Here is a 20,304-nt window from a genome sequence, read left to right as displayed (position 1 = left end):
CGCACTGCCGGTCAGATCTGCTGGCAAGGGGCCTTTCTGAAGGGTATCTCCATGGCTACCTATGAAAGGATTACAAGAAACATTAGCATTATTTGCTTTTAGGTCACCCTTCCCCCAACTTAGTGCCCTCCAGCTGTGCTGGCTAGAGTTCATTGGCATAGCCTGGGGTGCAGGGAGAGGCAGCTGCCCCCTAAATCAGTAAAAATCAATAAAAATACATAGCAAACTGAGGTTCTGCCCCCCCAACAAAAGGCCTGCCCCTCTCAACAAAAATCCTGGCTACACCTATGCTGGGGTTAATGGGAGTTATAGTGCAAAATATTTGGAGGCCACTAGGTTGAGGAAGGCCATTCCTTGATGGGTAAGGTAAAGGTAAAGGAACCCTGGACGGTTAAGCCCAGTCAAAGGTGACTATGGGATGCAGCATTCATCTCGCTTCAGGCCAAGGGAGCCAGTGTTTGTCCGCAGAGTGCATTCTAAAGCACAGCTGAGTACAACTGGTTTGGCAAAGACATTCTATGCTTGAGCCAGACCCCCAAATTCTTATGCAATGTACAATACTGAACATGATTTCTGAAAAGGATGAAGGTCGGCTTGGGTTCCATTGGAGCCCCCCTGCAATGAAACGGCTAGCACAGTGGGCCGACTCCTGTGGATTGACCTCAAAGGGATGCCATCAAAGTGTTTTTAGCCTTTGGGAGGCATAACTCTGGGAGTCACCTCAAGGATGAGGATGCTACCTTCATAGACCTTGTTTATGCCCCCCCCCCAAGCTTGGGTGAATATGTTGCTTGGCGAAAGAAAAGTTTCTCGTCATGAGAACTGCACTGCCAAATCTATGTGGGTTTTGAAGGATGGCGGTGTTTTGGTTTGTGGATTCCTTCAACAGTTATGAATGAGGTAAGGTAAAGGTAAAGGGACCCCTGACCGTTAGGTCCACTCCCAGACAACTCTGGGGTTGCGGCGCTCATCTTGCTTTACTGGCCGAGGGAGCCGGCGTACAGCTTCCGGGTCATGTGGCCAGCATGACCAAGCCACTTCTGGCGAACCAGAGCAGCGCACGGAAACGCCATTTACCTTCCCTCCGGAGTGGTACCTATTTATCTACTTGCCCTTTGACATGCTTTTGAACTGCTAGGTTGGCAGGAGCAGGGACCAAGCAATGGGAGCTCACCCCGTTGTGGGGATTCGAACCGCCGACCTTCCGATCGGCAAGACCTAGGCTCTGTGCCTATAAATGCGGAATGAATCAGGTTTCTCTCTCAACCCTGCAACACGCCAAGCATCTACAGTAGACGTAGCAAGATGGAGATGACTTTTTAGAGGATGGGAAATCAGCCTAGACTCCAGCAGAGTCAAGCAGGGCTGCTTTCCTTTCCCTGATTTATTAATTAATGTATTACTAGGCTGAAACAAGCATTTGTTTTGCTCATTGAGGGATAGCGTGAGATGGCGTGGACAGTGGCGGCGGCGGCAGCAGCAGAGAGCTGAATGACCTCAGCATGGAAGCATTTTTATTTTCTCCTTCCCCTAGATGTAGGACAGCGTTCTTTTTTTGCGATTAGCACCTCTGAGCAGGAAGGAGGCTGGGCCAGCTGATGGTGGCTGAGTGGAACAAAAGAGATCCGGGAAGCAAACTGAGGTCACGCAGTCTTCTTGACAGCCCTATTTGGACGCCCAGGAATCGGTGGCCCGAATACCTGCGACTGGAGGCCTGGAATAGCGTGAGGGACGGAGTGGAAGGAGACACCCTCAGCACATTGCAGGCTGAAGAAGCAGAGGAGAGAGCCATGGGGAAGGGCAGGCTCTGGCATTCTTGTCCATTTCTAGAGCATCGAGCAAATTTGGATGGTGGGGTGTCACCATGATCCCTGCAAGAGCAGCATAAGACGGCTGTTTCGCACGTTACGCAGAGGCTAGGGTGGGTTGACTGCAAGAGTGCATGCCACAAGTGCCTGCAGCCCATCCTGGCTGTGTGTTGTTGACGGAGTTTGGGGGAAGGGTTGTAGCTCAGCGGGAGAACATCTGCTTTGTGTGCAGGAGGTCCCAGCATCTCAAGGTAAGGTGGGGACTGTTCTGTTATAAGAAAAAACTGCTCCTTTTCCCTTACAGGGTACCCAAGAGCCCGTATAGAGTCCTTAAGTGGGTTCCCTATTGGCAGGAGAAAATAACAGAAGCCAACCAGAGAATATTGAGAAGCAAAGCAGCTAGTAAGCCTGATTTTTATTAAACTGTTGCAACAGGGTCCTCACTCATCACATGTAGGAGGAAGGAGGAACACAGAACAATGTTGCGCAAGCCCTTAAATAGACTTTTGAAATTGCCCACCCTGTAGCCCAAGACCACCCCACAAAACATCATACATACATCACAGAAGGAGGCCGTCTACAGCAGAGGAGGCGGTCTACAGCAGAAATCCTGTTTTGCCAGGATACCTGACAATGGTCACTGATTGCTTTACCTGGGCAGTCTGACCATTCTTTTGTGATGGTTAATAGTTTAGTTCCTGAAACCAGGTCACAGGCTCACCCTATTCATACACAAATATGCCCTTAAGAAGGATTTGTAAGCAAAAGACAATGGGGGGAGGCTTTCCCATTTCCTTTCTCCTTGCAGAGAAATATTTGAGGTCAATTTGGGAGAGTCAAAACGGCTTCAGGATTGCTCTCCTGTACTGTTTCACACACATGGTTTATATACTTACGTATGTGTTTGCCTTGTAAATTTATGGACATTTAATTTATATATTTGAGACCTTAAATTCTTCTAACAGTTCCTTTCCTGACACCCCAGGGAGTCATTGCTATGTAGACCAGTGGTTCCCAAACCTTTTTGGGTCTCTGCCCCCTTGGTTCCATAAACTCATCCCCCCTGCCCCCTGCCCTATAAAAGGCATTATTCAGAATAGCAATTTCCATGACCCATTAAGGAAGGTAATAGCGCAATAAAATTCAAAACAGCAACAATGCATTGCACATTTATTCAAAATCCAATTTAATTCAACACAATGGACAAACCTGATCCAGCGATAGCAGCTTTTCAAAGTCCGATACACCTCCAGCAGGCTTCCTTAACTTGCAAAATGCTGCAAGGTTGCCACAGGTTTGGAGGGGATTCCAGATTTCGGGGCTTGCAGTTAACGAAGCTCCTCCAGCACCTCCTGCTGCCTCTTAGCACCCCCTAGGTGATCCCACTGCCCCCATGGGGTTTCCCCATGCATTTTGGGGACTCGCTAGCATAGACAGTTCTGAGCTAGATGTTCTCTTATAAGGCAAGCTACCTTTGTTCCCTCTGCTGCTCCCAACTGAATAGCCTTCCCCACCCTGGTGCTTTCCAGATGTTTTGGACCACAAAGCCAAAGGCAACATCTGGAAAGCACCAAGTTGGGGGAGGCTGTTGAGGAAGACGTTGGCTTGCGAGCTCTGGTTTGATAAGTTTGTCTGGTTACATTTTTAGGTGAGCACTGAAAACAGGCCTGCCTGATGGAACTCAGGCAGCTGCCTTACCCAGAGTCAGATCACGGGTCCATTTAGCTCAGCATTGTCTGCACTGGTTGGCAACATCTCTCCGGGGTTTGGGGCAAGAGTCTCTTCCCAACCCTGCCCGGAATGCTGTTGGGGATGGATCCTGGGATCTTCTGCATGAAAGCCAAGGGCTGTACCACTCAGCGATGGCCAGACCCTAATGGTGGGGTCAGCTCTGCAAGCCATCAAGGGGGGAACATTTCTGCACGCCACCCCCTTTATTTTGGGAGGAAGGCGTGCAGATTTTATCTCTGTGCTTTATTTCCCTTAGAAACAGCCCAAGCCTTGATGCTCCTTCCTTGGCTCCTCAGTGGCCCGATTCCCTCCCCAGCGTCCTAAGGCAATTTGACAGATTTGGCAGGGTGGGGTCAGCAGCTAAATAAAGCTGCCATTCTAGCTGCATTGGATAAATGCACCCTTTGCTCTCCCCAGAAAGCTATTTGCAAGTCAAAATGTGGCACAGGGTGATCTCGAGCTGTCAGCAGCAGAGGGGTTTTTTGTTTTGTTTTTTGAGACTGCGGCTCATGGCCAGCTCAGCAACATGCTCAAGCCCTGAACCTAAAAATAAGGAGGCAGCAGGGCCAGGCTGTGGTTTGTGGCAATGGGGGCGGGACAAAGAGCAAGCGGCGATTGACAGGTGCCTGAGCAAAGCTGCCTTCAGGCCCTTCTTCAGAAGCACAACAACTGAGTGTCTTCCTTCTGGGCTGCAATTATTGCTTCCATTACCTTCATTTTAAAAATATCCTTGGTGTTTGCAGATGTTCACACACTTTCACATCATACGCCTGCGGTGTGGGGAGGAACAGATGGGCACACAGAAAAGTGGTTCCGGCGAACCCTTTTGGTTGCAAAGAGATTTAGACATCACTGCTGCTTGCCCCCTGAGTAGAACCTGTTGCTCAGGGGACACCTTCAGAAATTTGAATAGGCACCTCCTGGAGTTCAGGTGGGCTGTGCCTGTGCTGGACTTACACAATAAGCTAAACAAGCTATAGCTTAGGGCCCCACTCTCTTGGCCCCCCCCCCAAAAAAAAAATTGAAGAAAAAACCCCTGGATGTACATTTCCAAAATATAAGATAAAAAACAAATAAAATAAAACCTACATACAGCAACAGTGTTTTGTGTTGTGTAGGCTCCTATGATGTGAGTAAGAGGCCCTGCCTGCTAGCCTGCTCCCTAAAATATCACTGATTTGTTCATTAATTGATAAAATACATATTTTGTTATCTGCAAATGGCTTTAGATACCTATTAAGTCCATAATTTACCATATAGCATATATTCAACGCAAAAAACAGTGACAATTTGTTGTTGACAAAGGACAGCTCCACATGTAAAGGGCCCCATTACCTTCAGTAGCTTAGGGCCTCATCAAACCTAGGGCTGTGCATTTACTTGTGGCAGGGCACCCCTACAGACGCATGAATTTGCATGCTCTTACCATGTGCAGGGAAGTGGTGAGTTGGTTTTCTTTTCTTTTCCTTTTAAACTACCAGCCTGAAGTGACATCGTCCCTGCTTGGCACCTAATCATGCAAGCCCACTTTTCCGCTCAGGGGTGCATTACAGACATTCAAGTCTCCTCTCTACCATGCAAGAAAAATCAGCTAAAAATATGCCCAAGGAGGCAAGCTGCACGAAACCGCCTTTGCTCTTTGATTAGGGGCCTGTTGTCTGTGTCATTATAACCTGCTCCAAAGGCTGCTCTTGCACACTGTGGTGTCTTTCTCATTCCAGAGAAAGCTTTCCCATTCCTTGCCTTCTCCCTCTTTCTGCACAGGCTACCAAGGCTTTAATAGGGTGGCCTCGATGCTCTGCAGTGATTTACAGGGGAGCAATTCCATAAATGGTTTCAAACTCCCACTGCCCCCAAGATTTATTTGCTTTCCAGCTAAAAGCCATCCAAGCTGGTCCACCACGTATGCTGCTTAGGTTAATGATGCTATTTATACGTAAGATAAATTGTTTAATGGGCAGGATGCCAGGGTTGCTGTTTAGTTTGACGCTAATGTCTCCTAGCAGATTTTGCTATATATGTTATAGATATATAATCCTGCTGAAAGTTCGCTCTCCCTGCACAGAATATCAAGAGCGGGGAAGGTTTCCCCAAGCTAGACGGTGCCCTACTTCAGAGTACTTTGCACTACCAGGAGATGCCTCTAATTCCCTATTAATAATTCCCTTTGCTTCTTCTCCAGCCTGGTTCTCAAAGGGAGGAAGAGGCGAGCGAGGCACAAAACAGAATGTTCACGTCCGATTTCCAAAGTGTGTTTCCTCACAAACACTTCCTTTTCAACCTGCTTCCTTCTAGGATTTCAGCCCATTTTCTCAGACCTTCAATTCTCTTGGTGCCTTTTTCATATCCCCACCACCACCTACCCCCTTTCCACGGAGAATTTTACACCAGTTTTTGTTTTCGTTGCATTGGCATTTTGCCAACAGGGTATTCCCCTCCCATGCCCCGACTCCTTCTTTAGAATATAAGAGCCCGGCTGCTTTAGAATATAAGAGCCCAGGCCAAAGGGGGACACATCCAGTCCTGTATCCTGTTCTCACAGTGGCAAATCAAATAATAATAATAATAATAATAATAATAATAATAATAATAATAATAATTTATTATTTATACCCTGCCCATCTGGCTGGGTCTCCCCAGCCACCCTGGGCGGCTTCCAACAAAGTATTAAAATACAGTGGTCTGTTAAACATTAAAAGCTTCTCTAAACAGGGCTGCCTTCAGATGTCTTCTAAAGGTCTGGTAGTTGTTCTTCTCTTTGACATCTGGTGGGAGGGTGTTTCACAGGGCGGGTGCCACTACAAAGAAGGCCCTCTGCCTATTTCCCTGTAATTTGGCTTCTCACAGTGAGGGAACTGCCAGAGGGCCCTCGGCGCTGGACCTCAGTGTCTGGGCAGAACGGTGGGGGTGGAGACGCTCCTTCAGTGTATTCTCCCTTCCTGTCGTTTCCAGCACCTGGTATTTCCGCCTCTGACCATGGACGCAGAGCGTACCTATCATGCCTAGTAGCCATGGTTGGGCCCTTTTCCAATAATTTGCCCAATTCTTTTTCAAAGCTATCCAAGTTGGTGGTGACGCTGCCTCCATGTCATGAACTGGCTGGATGAAGAGGGGCGTGGGGTGGGAGGCACAATCTGGGGAACCCCCAAGGGAAGAAGACTCAGAGCTGGGGGATTGGTGGTAGGATGACAATGAGTGGTAAGAGGGAACATGAGGCGTTCTGGGCTACAGTCGCATAGCTGGGGGTGGGTGGGGATGCGTCCTGGGAGACAGGGGCAATTGGCAGGCCCCCAGCTGGCTCCAGCCCACGGGCCGGCAGCTGGGCAAACTCTGGTTCTCGGAACAGCATCGAAAACTGTGACTCAAGCCTCAGAGACCTTTAGAGACTGAGCACGCAAGCCAGCAGAGATAAGAACTCTTTGCAACGGAAGGGCGGACAGAGGCATATGTAAGCATATTTACAAGCATTTATTCAGCATCAGGACAAAGGAAAAAACATGTCTGCTTCCGTTCGTGTCCAAGCAAAAACAGCATAGGCAAAATCTATATACAACGGAAGTTCCCAGCAGACTGCGCTGGAAGTAAACAGACATGTGACATACAACAACTCCACATGACTGTTCTAAAGGTGGAACGGAACTATATCCTAACGGGGCACACTGGGTATCTTGTGTCAGAGGAACCAACCCCCACGGCAGGTTGCCAGGAATGGATAAGACAAGGAAAAGTCCTTACCACCTGCTTCTTGTTTTTCAAAGATATTTATTAAGGTTTTTAACAATAAATCACCAAACACATAGAATGCCATCACCAAGATAATACAAACAAAAAAGAAAGAAAAAAGGTAGAGAATTAATACAGAATGAAAAAAGAATACATCAAAATCGAATGTCCAAAAGCCATATTTCCGTAACCTTTCGGACTTCCTCACATCTCCCTTTCATGCGTTCCCAATTATAAAACTATGAACAGCAATTTATCACCTTATTTCAACTCTTATTTTATAATTTCCAAATATTATATCTCCAACTTTAAATATTTTTGTCAAATACTTAGGTAATTAGTTTAGACATAATATTAATCCCAATTTCATCTTTGTTCTTAAACATAACTTATTCTCATATTTCTTTCAACTAAGTTACTGGTGCCGTGTTGTTTCCTAACCTGCATCTTCTTAACATTCATACAGCTTACAATATTTTTGTAGATAGTCCTTAAACTTTTTCCAGTCCTCTTCCATTGTCTCTTCTCCCAGATCTCGGATTCTGCCAGTCATTTCTGCCAATTCCATGTAGTCTATCAGTTGCGTCTGCCATTCTTCCAGAGTGGGCAAATCTTGGGTCTTCCAATGTTTCCTTACCACCTGCTTCTAAGGCTCTCCGGGTTCTGGGAGATGGTGGGTCTGGAATGTTTTCTAGTGACAACGTGTCAGCCAGCTGTTCCTGCTATGCCTCCTTCTCCTCTCCCATTATTTCCCACCTTTCCCCCCTCATCTTCCTCTGAGCTGTGATCTCCCTCAAACCCCTGTTGTAATTCTGAACTTCTCTGGAAGGGTCAGGCTAGAGAGGCGGTCTGCACCATTCCTCCTCTGCCCAGTCCCTGGCATCTTGGGGGCAACACACTGTGCCCAAGGTGACGCCCAAGTCCAGGAGCCCCAGAGCACGGCGTGCCACTCCTAAAAGCAGCAGGGCCCAGGGCCGTGCTCTCAGGGCACCAAGAGGGCAGCTGAGAAAGACTCTTCTGGGAGTGATGCGGTGGGCTGTGGGGCCTGCAGGCACCACTCCACCCGAAAAAGGAGCCTGGGGGTGCCACCGCCTGTCACCTCCCTCTCAGCCACCCTCCAGCTAAGGGGTGTGGGGGGGGGGGCAGGCTCCCTGCAGCCTCTGTGCTCTCAAAAAAGCAACACGGGCCTGCAGGGCATCCGAGAAGAACGCGGCAGCTCAGACGATGGGATTCCAGCAGCATGCCCTGCTGATGGGATTCTGCGCACTATCCCGGGCACCCAGCTAGCTACGCCACTGCTGGGCTGGAGGGTACCTTTAATGCAACTTTCATTCATTTCATTTATGCACTGCTTAATATGCTTAATATGTACTGCTTAATATACCTGAAGGAGCGTCTCCACCCCCATTGTTCAGCCCGAACACTGAGGTCCAGCTCCAAGGGCCTTCTGGTGGTTCCCCCAGGGCAAGAAGTGAGGTTACAGGGAACCGGGCAGAGGGCCTTCTTGGTAGTGGCGCCCACCCTGTGGAACGCCCTCCCATCAGAGGTCAAGGAAATAAACAAGTATCTTACTTTTAGAAGGCAGCCCTGTTTAGGGAAGTGTTTGATGTTTTATCATGTTTTTAATATTCTGTTGGGAGCTGCCCAGAGTGGCTGGGGAAACCCAGCCAGATGGGTGGGGTATAAATAATAAATTATTATTATTATTATGCAAAATCCCTAAGTGGTTTACATAAGACACAATAAGATCATTTTTAAAAAAGGAAAGAAAAATCTGCATTGTATCCAAAGCCACTCATCAGTAAAAACAGAGAAACCCTATCAATAAAACATTTGGTTAAATATCCATAAATAATAAAACACAGCAGTGTGATGAATCTTATGACTAAACATTCAGAGGAAGTTTCTGACAAGAAGAGCTGTTCAAGAGTGGAATGGGCTCCCTCGGAAGGCGGGTGGACTCTCTTTCGCTGGAGGTTGGATGGCCGCCTGTCATGGATGCCGTAGTTGAGATTCCTGCATTGCAGGGGGTTGGACTAGATGACCCTTGGGGTTCCCTTCCAACTCTACAATTCTATGATTCCCCAAGGAAGGTGGCTGTGGGGGGGATTTGATTCGGTCTGCACAGAAAGGCGAACCCACTTAGCTGACACTTTCCCCCAAAAAAATACGCAAACCGAAACAAAACCACCCTTTGAATTTTTTGTAAACTACTTTGAGGTTTCATTACAACCAAGTGGTACAGAAATGGTGTGAAAGAAATAAAAAAGTCACGCTGCATTCCTACCCCACCCCAGGTAATGATGGAGGAGATACTGAGGTCCAACTCTTGCAACCACCCCTCTCTTGTTGGCCACTGGAACTGTACTGTCTTCCAGCCTGAGGTTTGCACCAAGAGCTGTGGGGTTAGGGCTGTAGCTCAGATATAGTGTATCTCCTTTGTGTGCAGAAGGTCCCAGGTTGAATCCCAGATCTATCCAGGTAGGGCTAGGAAAGACACCTGAAAACCTTGGAGAGCCACTGCCAGTCAATGCCGACAATACTGAGCTAAATGGATCAATGATCTGATGTGGTATCAAGCAATTCCCTATCAAACGCTCCCCCCCCCAATTTTTTTTTATTAGTTTTCCACATTTATAACCATTATAACATATAAAACACACAAAACAAAACACATTGCAATACTAAAAAATAAAAAAAACCACATATTCCTTCTTAAATTCCATTGTTAAGTGACCTCCTCAAATCCCCCCTTACTGAATTTCATTATGTCACCTTGTAACAGTTCTCCCAAACATCTTTCTAAATAATTAGTTCCTTCAATTAACTATATTCAACTCTTTTCTTATTGTCTTAAATCCATATTTCTATACCACATTCTTATTGTTGTCCTAGGCCTGTTTAGTACTTTTAAGAACCTTCTCAATTATCTTATATTACAATATTTAGCTAAATAGTCTTTAAATTTCATCCAGTCTTCTTGGTATTCCTCCTCTTTCTGTAATTCCCTATCAAACTCTTAATTCAGCACCATGTGGACTGAAATATTGCCAGTGCTCTAGGTAAGAGTTTCTGCTAGGCATACAGAAGTCCCTGGTTCAATTCGCCCCCGCCCCCCCCCCCATCAGCATCTCCAGGTCATAGCTGTCAAGTGTCCCTTATTTGGCGGGACAGTCCCTTATTCCAGCGCCATGTCCCGCTGCTGTCCCTTATTGATGGATGTCCCTTAAATGATGTCCCTTAAATTTCAATGGAAGCAGCTCCTCTCCCTCCCTCCCTGCTGGCCAGGGAGGAGGGAGGCTCCAACTGTGTTGCTTGGCTGTGTTCCTCACCCAATAAGAAGTCTAAGAACGACTGCGGGTGGAGCTTGCATGCCTTGTGTGTGGCTAGTTAATGCAAGCTGAGGGGTTTTTTGAATGCTGGATGCCATTTTGTTGCACGTGCTGCTGCAAACTTTGCAGTGCAAAGCCAGGCCGGGGAGCCATCTTAAGTTGAGGCTGCATAGGCCTTGTGGTGCATGTGATTCAGATTCTATTCAGTTGAACCTCTGGTTACAAAGTTGGTTGGACAGTGTTCTCGAAGCTACCAGCATGAGTTTGACCAGACTGCAGGAGGACAGGAAGACTGGAGTGCCTGGAACAGGTGAGGCTGCAGGTCTTTTATTTTGGCTGCTGGTCCCTTATTTTCAAATCTGTAAGTTGACAGCTATGCTCCAGCTAGGGCTGAAGACCCCAGAGGGCTGCTGCCAGTCATGTAGACCACACTGAGTTAGCTGGACCTGGCATAAGGCACTATCCCCTCTGTTCTGACACCGGCCCATTTTAAACTTGAATTCCTTATTGCCCCAAAGCCAGCTCTCTCCGGGACCCTTCAGGCTGTGAACATTCGCTACGAGCTGGCTGGCATCTCGCCCTGAGCCAAATTCAGCAGGCTGATTCCTTGACTCTCTCACAAAAACGGCATTTCATCCGGCAGGTCTTGAAAAAAAATCTTCTGAAGGCCTGGGAGGAAGTGGGCTTGTGTGAGTACATTCCAGGCCTTGAGCTCTTCCCAAGTTGCGGTTTTCAAGGCTGCACCAGAAAGGATGACTAGGCTGGCTCCGAATCCCTCGGCTCAGACCACAGAAACCCAAATCTCAGTGTTGTTTTAATGCAAGGTTCAATTTGATACTAATTAAGCCAAGATCAAAATATTATCTTAAGGGTTACCACCACATAAAGCTTGCAGAGGTGGAAACACTCAGCAATGGAGCGTTTTTGTACCAACTTTTTATTGCATCTTTGAGAAGCAGGCCAGAAACAAGCCTGTTGCAAAGATTTATTTGTGGGTTAAGAGGCTGGATTTTTAAATATGACATATTTGGTATGCTAGCTGCTTGTTTCCTATAAATCTTAGCTAGTATTTCTTAGAAAGCTTTTCATGCCAATGACTTTTTGGCATCCTAAAGCTTTCCTTAGCAGCTGTCTTTCAAGAGATTGAAGTGTTTCAAGGTTTGAGGTGGAAGATGATGAGGCAAACTTTTAAGATGTTTCATAATGATGGGTGGTTTTTTAAAAAAACCAACAACTGCCAAATCATACACTTTCCTAGTGTATTAAGGAAGAGCTTCCAGCCATCTGCTTGCTGTCAACCAATGTTTGTCTGGCACGGGATTTTACGGCATTTTCCCCATCTAACACTCCCATTTTTACAAGTCGTTGACTGAACTTCATAAATGTCAACTTTCTCTGTAAAATTGCAAGGAAATTCTGATTTAGGAGATTTCGTCAACAGTGAGTCGCCCTTTTTCTTTAATCAACTGGAAATGGAGATCCAAAGAAACAAACAAACACAAATAAACTTGAACTGAAAAGCCGTTATTTGAAATATCCTAGGAGGAACCGGAGCGTGTTTTCCTAACATAATTATTCCCAGGCACGATCAAACTTCTTCGAGCCCGAGTCAAGCCCCAGCTCAAATTAAGACCAGCTAAATTGGAAAAAGATGGATTATGGAATGGTTATTTATCCAGGGCAGAAAGAGTGTTGCAAAGTCAAGGTGTCCATAATTCCTCCTGGCAGCTGAGGCTGGAGAAACATTCCACTTGTTTCCTGTTTCCCCCCCAAAATATCCTTTGAACTGAAATGCCTGGTTTGTTTGATTTGATTAGGAATAGTGGACATTTTGATTCCAGAGCATGAACAAGCCTGTGCAGGAGATTCAAAATGGTGCCGGGGTGTGTGTGATGCTCATGGGGAAATGACTGTGTGTCGAGGCTAGGTCCATGGGTTGCTGAACTCAAATCTGGGCAAGGGCCTCCAGCTCCAGGTCTGTGATGGGGTGGAGAGACACAGACCCAGGGCCAAAAGTGGTTCTTCATGCATCTCTAACCAGCCCTTGCGAGTCTCCCCAGACCATTTCCTGCTGGCTTCCTCAAGTGCTTTTGCCCTTGAAATGAGATGCTGCTTCTTGCTTGCCAAGATGGAGGTGTGTGTGTAGAGAGAAACCTTTCACTTTTGCCTGTCTGGTATGTAGCCTACAGTATAAAGGTGAAAACTGTGAGATAACCATGTAAACAACATGCTTAAATCTAATTAATGCATGAAGGGGTTAATACCATAGAGTAAGCTGTTCTGCCAGGCTTGGTGTGATCACTTCCCCTTACCTTGGGAGGAAATGGACAATCAAGCCTATTGTTCACCCTCCGGCCTACCAGAAAAGCTCAATACATGAGGTTTGAGTTAGTTCTGCAGCTCAGATGGCATGACTCTTACAAGCCACTCTTGAGTTCCCATACCAATAACTGAGGAACAATTTAGGGCAAATATTTGCATGCCCTTCTGGGGTAAGAGGCTGTAAGATCTGGGCTCCTAAGGTCTTTTGGGACATTGAAGGATCCCATCAGGAATGCAAACAGGAGCAGACATTGCCACAATTTCCATGTTTGCCCAAGGTCAGGAACAGAAGTCAAGTGAATTCAAGCAGTATTCACAATTATTGGTTTTTTAACCCGCAAATATCACGTAAATAATCACATTATTTTCTGCATTGTTTTTGATATTTCTCTTCCACTGGAATTAGCCATGTTATGTATATAGTTATGTTATCTTATGTACCGTATATAGTTATGTTATGTATATGAATTAGTTATTGTGTTAGCTTTGGCCATTATGGATGATAAGACAAATGTCATCCACGGGTGCAGTCAAATGCAACATTCCTTCTTTCCCAAGAGTGGGCACAGGCAGGGGGACATCCAGTCAGTGTAACTTCCTGTTCCACTGGTCTGGAGCTCCCCCCCCTGCATGTGACCTGGGAAATGGGCGTGGCCCTGGCTCACTCCATAAAAGAGTCGAGTCATGCAGCCATTTTCTCAGTATGTCTTGATCATGGGTAGGCAAACTAAGGCCCAGGGGCTGGATCCGGCCCAATCACCTTCTAAATCTGGCCTGTGGACGGACCAGGAATTAGCATGTTTTTACATGAGTAGAATGTGTGCTTTTATTTAAAATGCATCTCTGGGTTGTTTGTGGGGCATAGGAATTCGTTCATAATTTTTTTTCTTCAAAATATAGTCTGTCCCCCCACAAGCTCTGAGGGGCAGTGGACCAGCCCCCTGCTGAAAAAGTTTGCTGACCCCAGGTCTTGATCTCTCTCTTGTCTTGTTCTTTTGCTGCCATGCCGCTCCCCTGTCGCCATTTTGTTATCTTAATGTAATTTTGCTGTCTGCTGGCTCTCAGCCAGCAGCACATGAGTTCAGTCTCCCTATGAGATGAACTCACAGTTTCTTTGTGTAGCTACCAAGTAAAGTCTGCCTTTCAGGGATCATATTGTGAACTGAAATGTGAGTAAATGCTTTGTTACTTTACTCAGAAAGACTCTTGTGTCTTTATTCTTTTAGGAGGGATCAAAGGGGACACCAGCAAATAATCTTAACTAAGAGATTCAAATGAATCTGCAAACTGCTTCCAGCTATATTGAGGGGAATTTGCTCTGCCATATCACTTCACTAGCGTGAGTGAAGGAAGGATAATACTTATTCAATATATCCTTTCCTACTATCCTTAACATTCCCACAAGTAAGAGCTGTTCAAGCGTGGAACAGACTCCCTTGGAAGGTAGCAGTCTCTCCTTCCTTAGAGATTTTTAAGCAGAGGTTGGGTGGCCATCTGCCAGAGATTCTTTAGCTATGATTATTTCACTACAGGGAGTTGTACTAGGTGATCCTTGTGGTCTCTCCTAACCTTACGGTTCTATGATTGGTTCGAGTCCTGGCGTCCCTGTCAGGTTGGAGGAAAGGGACAAGTGCTAGGGGGGAGATCATAGAAGCTGCACCCCATTACTGGGTAGCAAGAAGGTCATGAGACACACATTCATGCTTCCGGACCTAAATTCCCCAGAGCTGAACCCAACCCATCTCCACTGTTCACGGCCCACTTGTGATTCGGTTCCTGTCTAAGCATTCCAGATCACAGCCTGCTCATTCCTCGAGGCCTAATTATCTATCATTTCATGTCTAGGCCTAGGAGGCTTTTTAAGCTGTGTGGAAAATGTCAGTCATCCTGGTGGAAACGTAACGATCCCAGTATCCGTTTCATTTTGGCAAGGCTTGGCAACGGCGGACACGACTGGAATGGCGCGTTAATGATCCGAGCCGTGCGGCGCAGCTAGTGCGGGGCCCTGAAAACCAAATTAATTGGGGTTACAGCTGGAGCAATACCCTTCGGAATAATTAAGAAGTCAAACCAAACTTGGAGCGAGTTGGGCGGCTGCACACAGGTGCCTAATTGCACTCTGGAGTGTGCTTGCACGCCATCTCAAAAGGTAGCAAACGGAAGAGAGGAGAGAGAGAGAGAGAAGAGAGAACATAGATGTCTGTACATACGTTTAATAAAGGGATAGGAGGAACCAAGGCAGAGATTGCTGGCTCATTTCTATAGAGCACTAGGAATGAACATAGACCACTGCCCTGTTTCCAGTGTGGGTCGCCGAGTATCTCCTGGTTGGTGGGATTCTGGCCTGAAGCAACAAGGAACAGAGGGGGTGTCATAAGGAAAATGAATGGATATTGATTTATATATATTTGTAATTTTTTAATATTTTAGTAACTTTGTATTACTGTGACATTTTTTATACAGTGGTACCTCAGGTTAAGTACTTAATTCGTTCTGGAGGTCCATACTTAACCTGAAACTGTTCTTAACCTGAAGCACCACTTTAACTAATGGGGCCTCCTGCTGCTGCTATGCCACCGGAGCCTGATTTCTGTTCTCATCCTGAAGCAAAGTTCTTAACCTGAAGCACTATTTCTGGTTTGGCGGAGTCTTTAACCTGAAGTGTATGTATCCCGAAGCATATGTAACCTGAGGTACCACTGTATGCAGCTGTATGTAAGACTTCGTTTAAATTGTCTGTTGTTTCATTTTTCTGTACACTACTTAAAGACATTTTAAATATAGAAATTACCGTATTTTCGCTCTATAAGACGCACCAGACCACAAGACACACCTAGTTTTTGGAGGAGGAAAACAAGAAAAAATATATTCTGAATCTCAGAAGCCAGAACAGCAAGAGGGATCGCTGCACAGTGAAAGCAGCAATCCCTCTTGCTGTTCTGGCTTCTGTGATAGCTGTGCAGCCTGCATTCACTCCATAAGACGCACACACATTTCCCCTTACTTTTTAGGAGGGAAAAAGTGAGTGTTATAGAGCAAAAAATACGGTAAATAATCAGCATAAGATGCAGGTGGAGCAAGAAATGTTGGTTTACTCAATGCACCCCTTTCTGACTTCCATCCAGATGAGCAAAAAGCACCATCAGTGTTCAAGGACTTCTCCTAGCCAGTCAAAATCGCATCAGGAACAAGCATAATTTTGTTCCAAGGGAGTGGAGGGGGAAATGTCAGTGGGTTCTTCCACTGCTTTGGCACTCCCAGCATGCATGTGATGGGCACCATTATTTATTTACTCTCCAGGAAGCCAGAAGCTGGCAAACATTTCCTGTTTGGAGGGTCTTTCTCCTGCCCTGAGCCCAGTCTTTGTGGCACCAGAGCTTGCAACATGCACTCCACATTTTGCTTGTTCTACTCTATAAAAACGCTTTCTGAATCCAAGGAAATGGATTTTTAAGAAGAAAAGGAAAAAGCCTCCAGGATGTGTGTGTGTTTTCACAGGTTCCCTTCTTTATTTGTCCCTAATCCATCCCACTTACGATGCCTCATGTATCCTAAGCTCAACATCTGGCTCCCATCACACCTTCTGTCGACTCGAAAGGGAATAAAAAGACCCAAGATGGCTCCCAGATGCGGAAGGCTTTCAGCATCCCGTAAGGGTCTAGGTTGATGGCAGGAGGGAGGGAGGCCAAAGAGAGACTGCCTGTCCCAAACTAAGAGGGCTCTGCAGGCATCACATCTTCTCGGTTAAGGCTTATGTATCAGGGTGTTCCCAATGGGCTCCTGGGGAACTGTCTTTTTCTCATTGGCTGTAACCTCACATGGAGCAAAGAAACTCTTCTCCAAGGGCAACGATAAATAAGCAAACTTATTTCACAGGCTGTACGTGCCCGTATGGGACATCTCAAGATAAAACTGCTCTCTGAACGCTCCGATTTTTTGAAAGTCAATATTTAGAGTCTACAAATGGATAGAGTCTACTGTGGATGATCAAATGATCAGAGAGTTGGTGGCCTACAAAAAACAACCACACAGAGCTGATAATTCTGCTCCAGGCTAGAAACAATCATTGGTAGTGATGCGGGAGACTCCAGGCTTGGTTGGGGAGTGAGCACTTATCCTTACACCATATTTCCAGGTTTTAAAAATGTGAAGGACCTGTTTGACCACTAATGCAGAGAGTGGACAAAAAGAGGTTTTCTTCCCCTTCTCACAATGTTAGAACTTCGAGATATCAAATGAGTGAAGCTGAACATCTTAATATTTGGGACGCATGAAAGAACTTCTTCATGTAGCAGCACAAAATGAAACGGTGGCTTTTGCTCTCACAGGAGGTAGTGAACAATATATTATTTTTCATAATAGTTTTATTATTTATACCCCGCCCATCTGACTGGGTTGCCCCAGCCACTCTTGGCAGCTTCCAACACATATAGAAACATAATAAAACTTCCTAATAATAATAATAATAATAATAATAATAATAATAATAATAATTTATTATTTATACCCCGCCCATCTGGCTGGGCTTCCCCAGCCACTCTGGGCGGCTTCCAAAAGAATATTAAAATACTATAATACATCAAACATTAAAAGCTTCCCGAAACAGGGCTGCCTTCAGATGTCTTCTGAAAGCCTGGTAGTTGTTGTTCTCTTTGACATCTGGTGGGAGGGTGTTCCACAGGGAAGGCGCCACTACCGAGAAGGCCCTCTGCCTGGTTCCCTGTAACTTAGCTTCTCGCAGTGAGGGAACCGCCAGAAGGCCCTCGGTGCTGGACCTCAGTGTCCGGGTAGAACGATGGGGGTGGAGACGCTCCTTCAGATATACTGGACCAAGGCCGTTTAGGGCTTTAAAGGTCAGCACCACACTTTGAATTGTGCTCGGAAACGTACTGGGAGCCAATGTAGGTCTTTCAAGACCGGTGTTATGTGATCTCTGCGGCCGCTCCCAGTCACCAGTCTAGCTGCCGCGTTCTGGATTAGTTGTAGTTTCCGGGTCACCTTCAAAGGTAGCCCCACGTAGAGCGCATTGCAGTAATCCAAGCGGGAGATAACCAGAGCATGCACCACTCTGGTGAGGCAGTCCGCAGGCAGATAGGGTCTCAGCCTGCATACCAGATGGAGCTGGTAAACAGCTGCCCTGGACACAGATTTGACCTGTGCCTCCATGGACAGCTGTGAGTCCAAAATGACTCCCAGGCTGCGCACCTGGTCCTTCAGGGGCACAGTTACCCCATTCAGGACCAGGGAATCCTCCACACCTGCCCGCCTCCTGTCCCCCCAAAACAGTACTTCTGTCTTGTCAGGATTCAACCTCAATCTGTTAGCCGCCATCCAACCTCCAACCGCCTCCAGGCACTCATACAGGTGATGGCCACCAACTCGGATGGTTTGAAAAGAGGATTGGACAAATTCGTGGAGGAGAAGGCTATGATATTGGAGGCAGTATGCCTCTGAATTCCTGTTGCTGGAAACTACAGGAGAGAGCTGTTGTGCTCAGATCTTTCCTTCGAGCATCCCATTAAGGCACCTGGTTGGCCACTTTGAGAAAAAGATGTTGGACCTTTGGTGTGATCCAACAGGGATCTTCTTTTGTACTTTTGTTCCTGTAGTGAGATATGGGGCTAGACTAGAGGACCCTTCAAGATCCTTTCCAACTCTACAATTCTATGGTTCTACGAGAAGTAAGCTCCTGTGCTGTGGGAGAGGAAGCTGTCTTTACCAAACCGTCTTCTGAACTACTGCTTGCAAACAGCCCATTTTGCCCAGGGCTGCCAATGAGAAGGTTTTCCTTGCATCAGTTCTAGACATAGCCTCCAACCTGCTATTTGACTCAGGCAGATTCCTGGGGATGTCTGAGCTGATATTTCCACTCATAACGCCGTTCCATTGTGTTGAGGGGATCGTGAGCATCATGTCACTGTCACACTGGCAAAACCTCCAGTTTCAAAGTCCTTTGATATTTCCACTTGTACCCCCCTCCCCCCACCCTGTTCATCTCTTTGGCATTGATATAAATGCATTTATCTGAACGGAGAATCTGATTTCCATGGTTGCGTGCGAGACGTTCATTGTCTCCTGACAATGAGATAAAATCCACCAATTATGGGCTGTTGTAAAGTTCTTCTTTGACAGAGAAAGAGAGAGAGCTTTCTTCAGATGCCCACTGCCGTGTGTGTGTGTGTGTGTGTGTGTGTGTGTGTGTGTGTGTTTGTGTCAGATGAAACGGTTCTGTTTGCCTCGGGCCACTTCAGTCCACAGCAGGCAGACTCAGAGAGCGAAAGGGAAATATCACAGAGTGCAGAGATCCTCTCCGAGGCAAATGAATCTGTTTTCATCTCAAGTCTTCCTTTGATGTGTCAAGATGTTAAAGCCCTCCAGTCTTCTTTTCATACCTCTGTCCTTGTCAGAGGAGCTCCTTTTGGTCTCTGGATCTTTCCAACGCAGCCGCTGGAGAGATCTTGATGAAAGTGTACAAGCTCCCCCTCCCTGCCTCCCGCCAGGCCTTCGTGCTCCTCAAACCTGGGCAAGCGGTTATGAAAGAGGAAGAGACTTTCCAGGAAGGATGTTTCCCCCTTCTTAAAAAGAGAGAGAGAAAGAAATGCATCCTGTCAGGTGATTTACATAGTGACTTGAGGCATTTGGAGGCACAAACAGGACTTGCAAAGAGATGGCAGGCGGCTGAGATTTATCAACCAGGGCCATCAAGTGGCTGGGGCATTTGGCTAGAGCAGCATTTCCCAGCTGAGGGCCATATGGCCTCCTGGAGGCCCCAAGGATATTCCAAGGGCAGCACAGGTAAAAATCGCATAAATGGGGGGCCAGGATGCCGGCCTGGCCAGGACAGCTTTCCTTTTATACCATCTGGGCTCGATGAGGCATGTCACCCTCACCTGCCCCGAGTCTACTCCAGCTGAGGAATCACACCTCCTCCCCGAACTAGCGAGCCCCACCTGGGCTGGGGGTCCTTGCCTGCCTTCCCTCGGAACTGACAGCTGTAAGTTCTGGAATCCGGAGGTCAGGGGTGGTATGTCCCGTTTTGCCACTTGAGACAAAACAGGAAGTGCCACCCTGCTCTACCACACACACACCCCAGTGTGGTTGGTGTCCTAGCCAGGCCGGCGTCATCAAGCAGAAGGGTCACATGGATCGAGAAATACTTACAATGTCATTTTTAAAAAATGTGATTGTATTTTTTTATAAATTATAAAAATTATAAATAAAACATGTTCTGTTTGCAAACAGAACATTTAAATAGCTACCTTACTATCGGTAGGACGGGGGGGGGTGTCACAGGAAGGAACGAAGATCGGAAAAAGGTTGAGATACACTGGTCTAGACCAGGCATGTCCAACAGGTAGATCGTGATCTACCTGTAGATCACTGGACGT

Source organism: Podarcis liolepis (genome assembly GCF_965112155.1).
Source record: "Podarcis liolepis genome assembly, chromosome: 14".
Classification (NCBI taxonomy): Eukaryota; Metazoa; Chordata; class Lepidosauria; order Squamata; family Lacertidae; genus Podarcis; species Podarcis liolepis.
Note: the sequence above shows the minus strand (reverse complement) of the source record.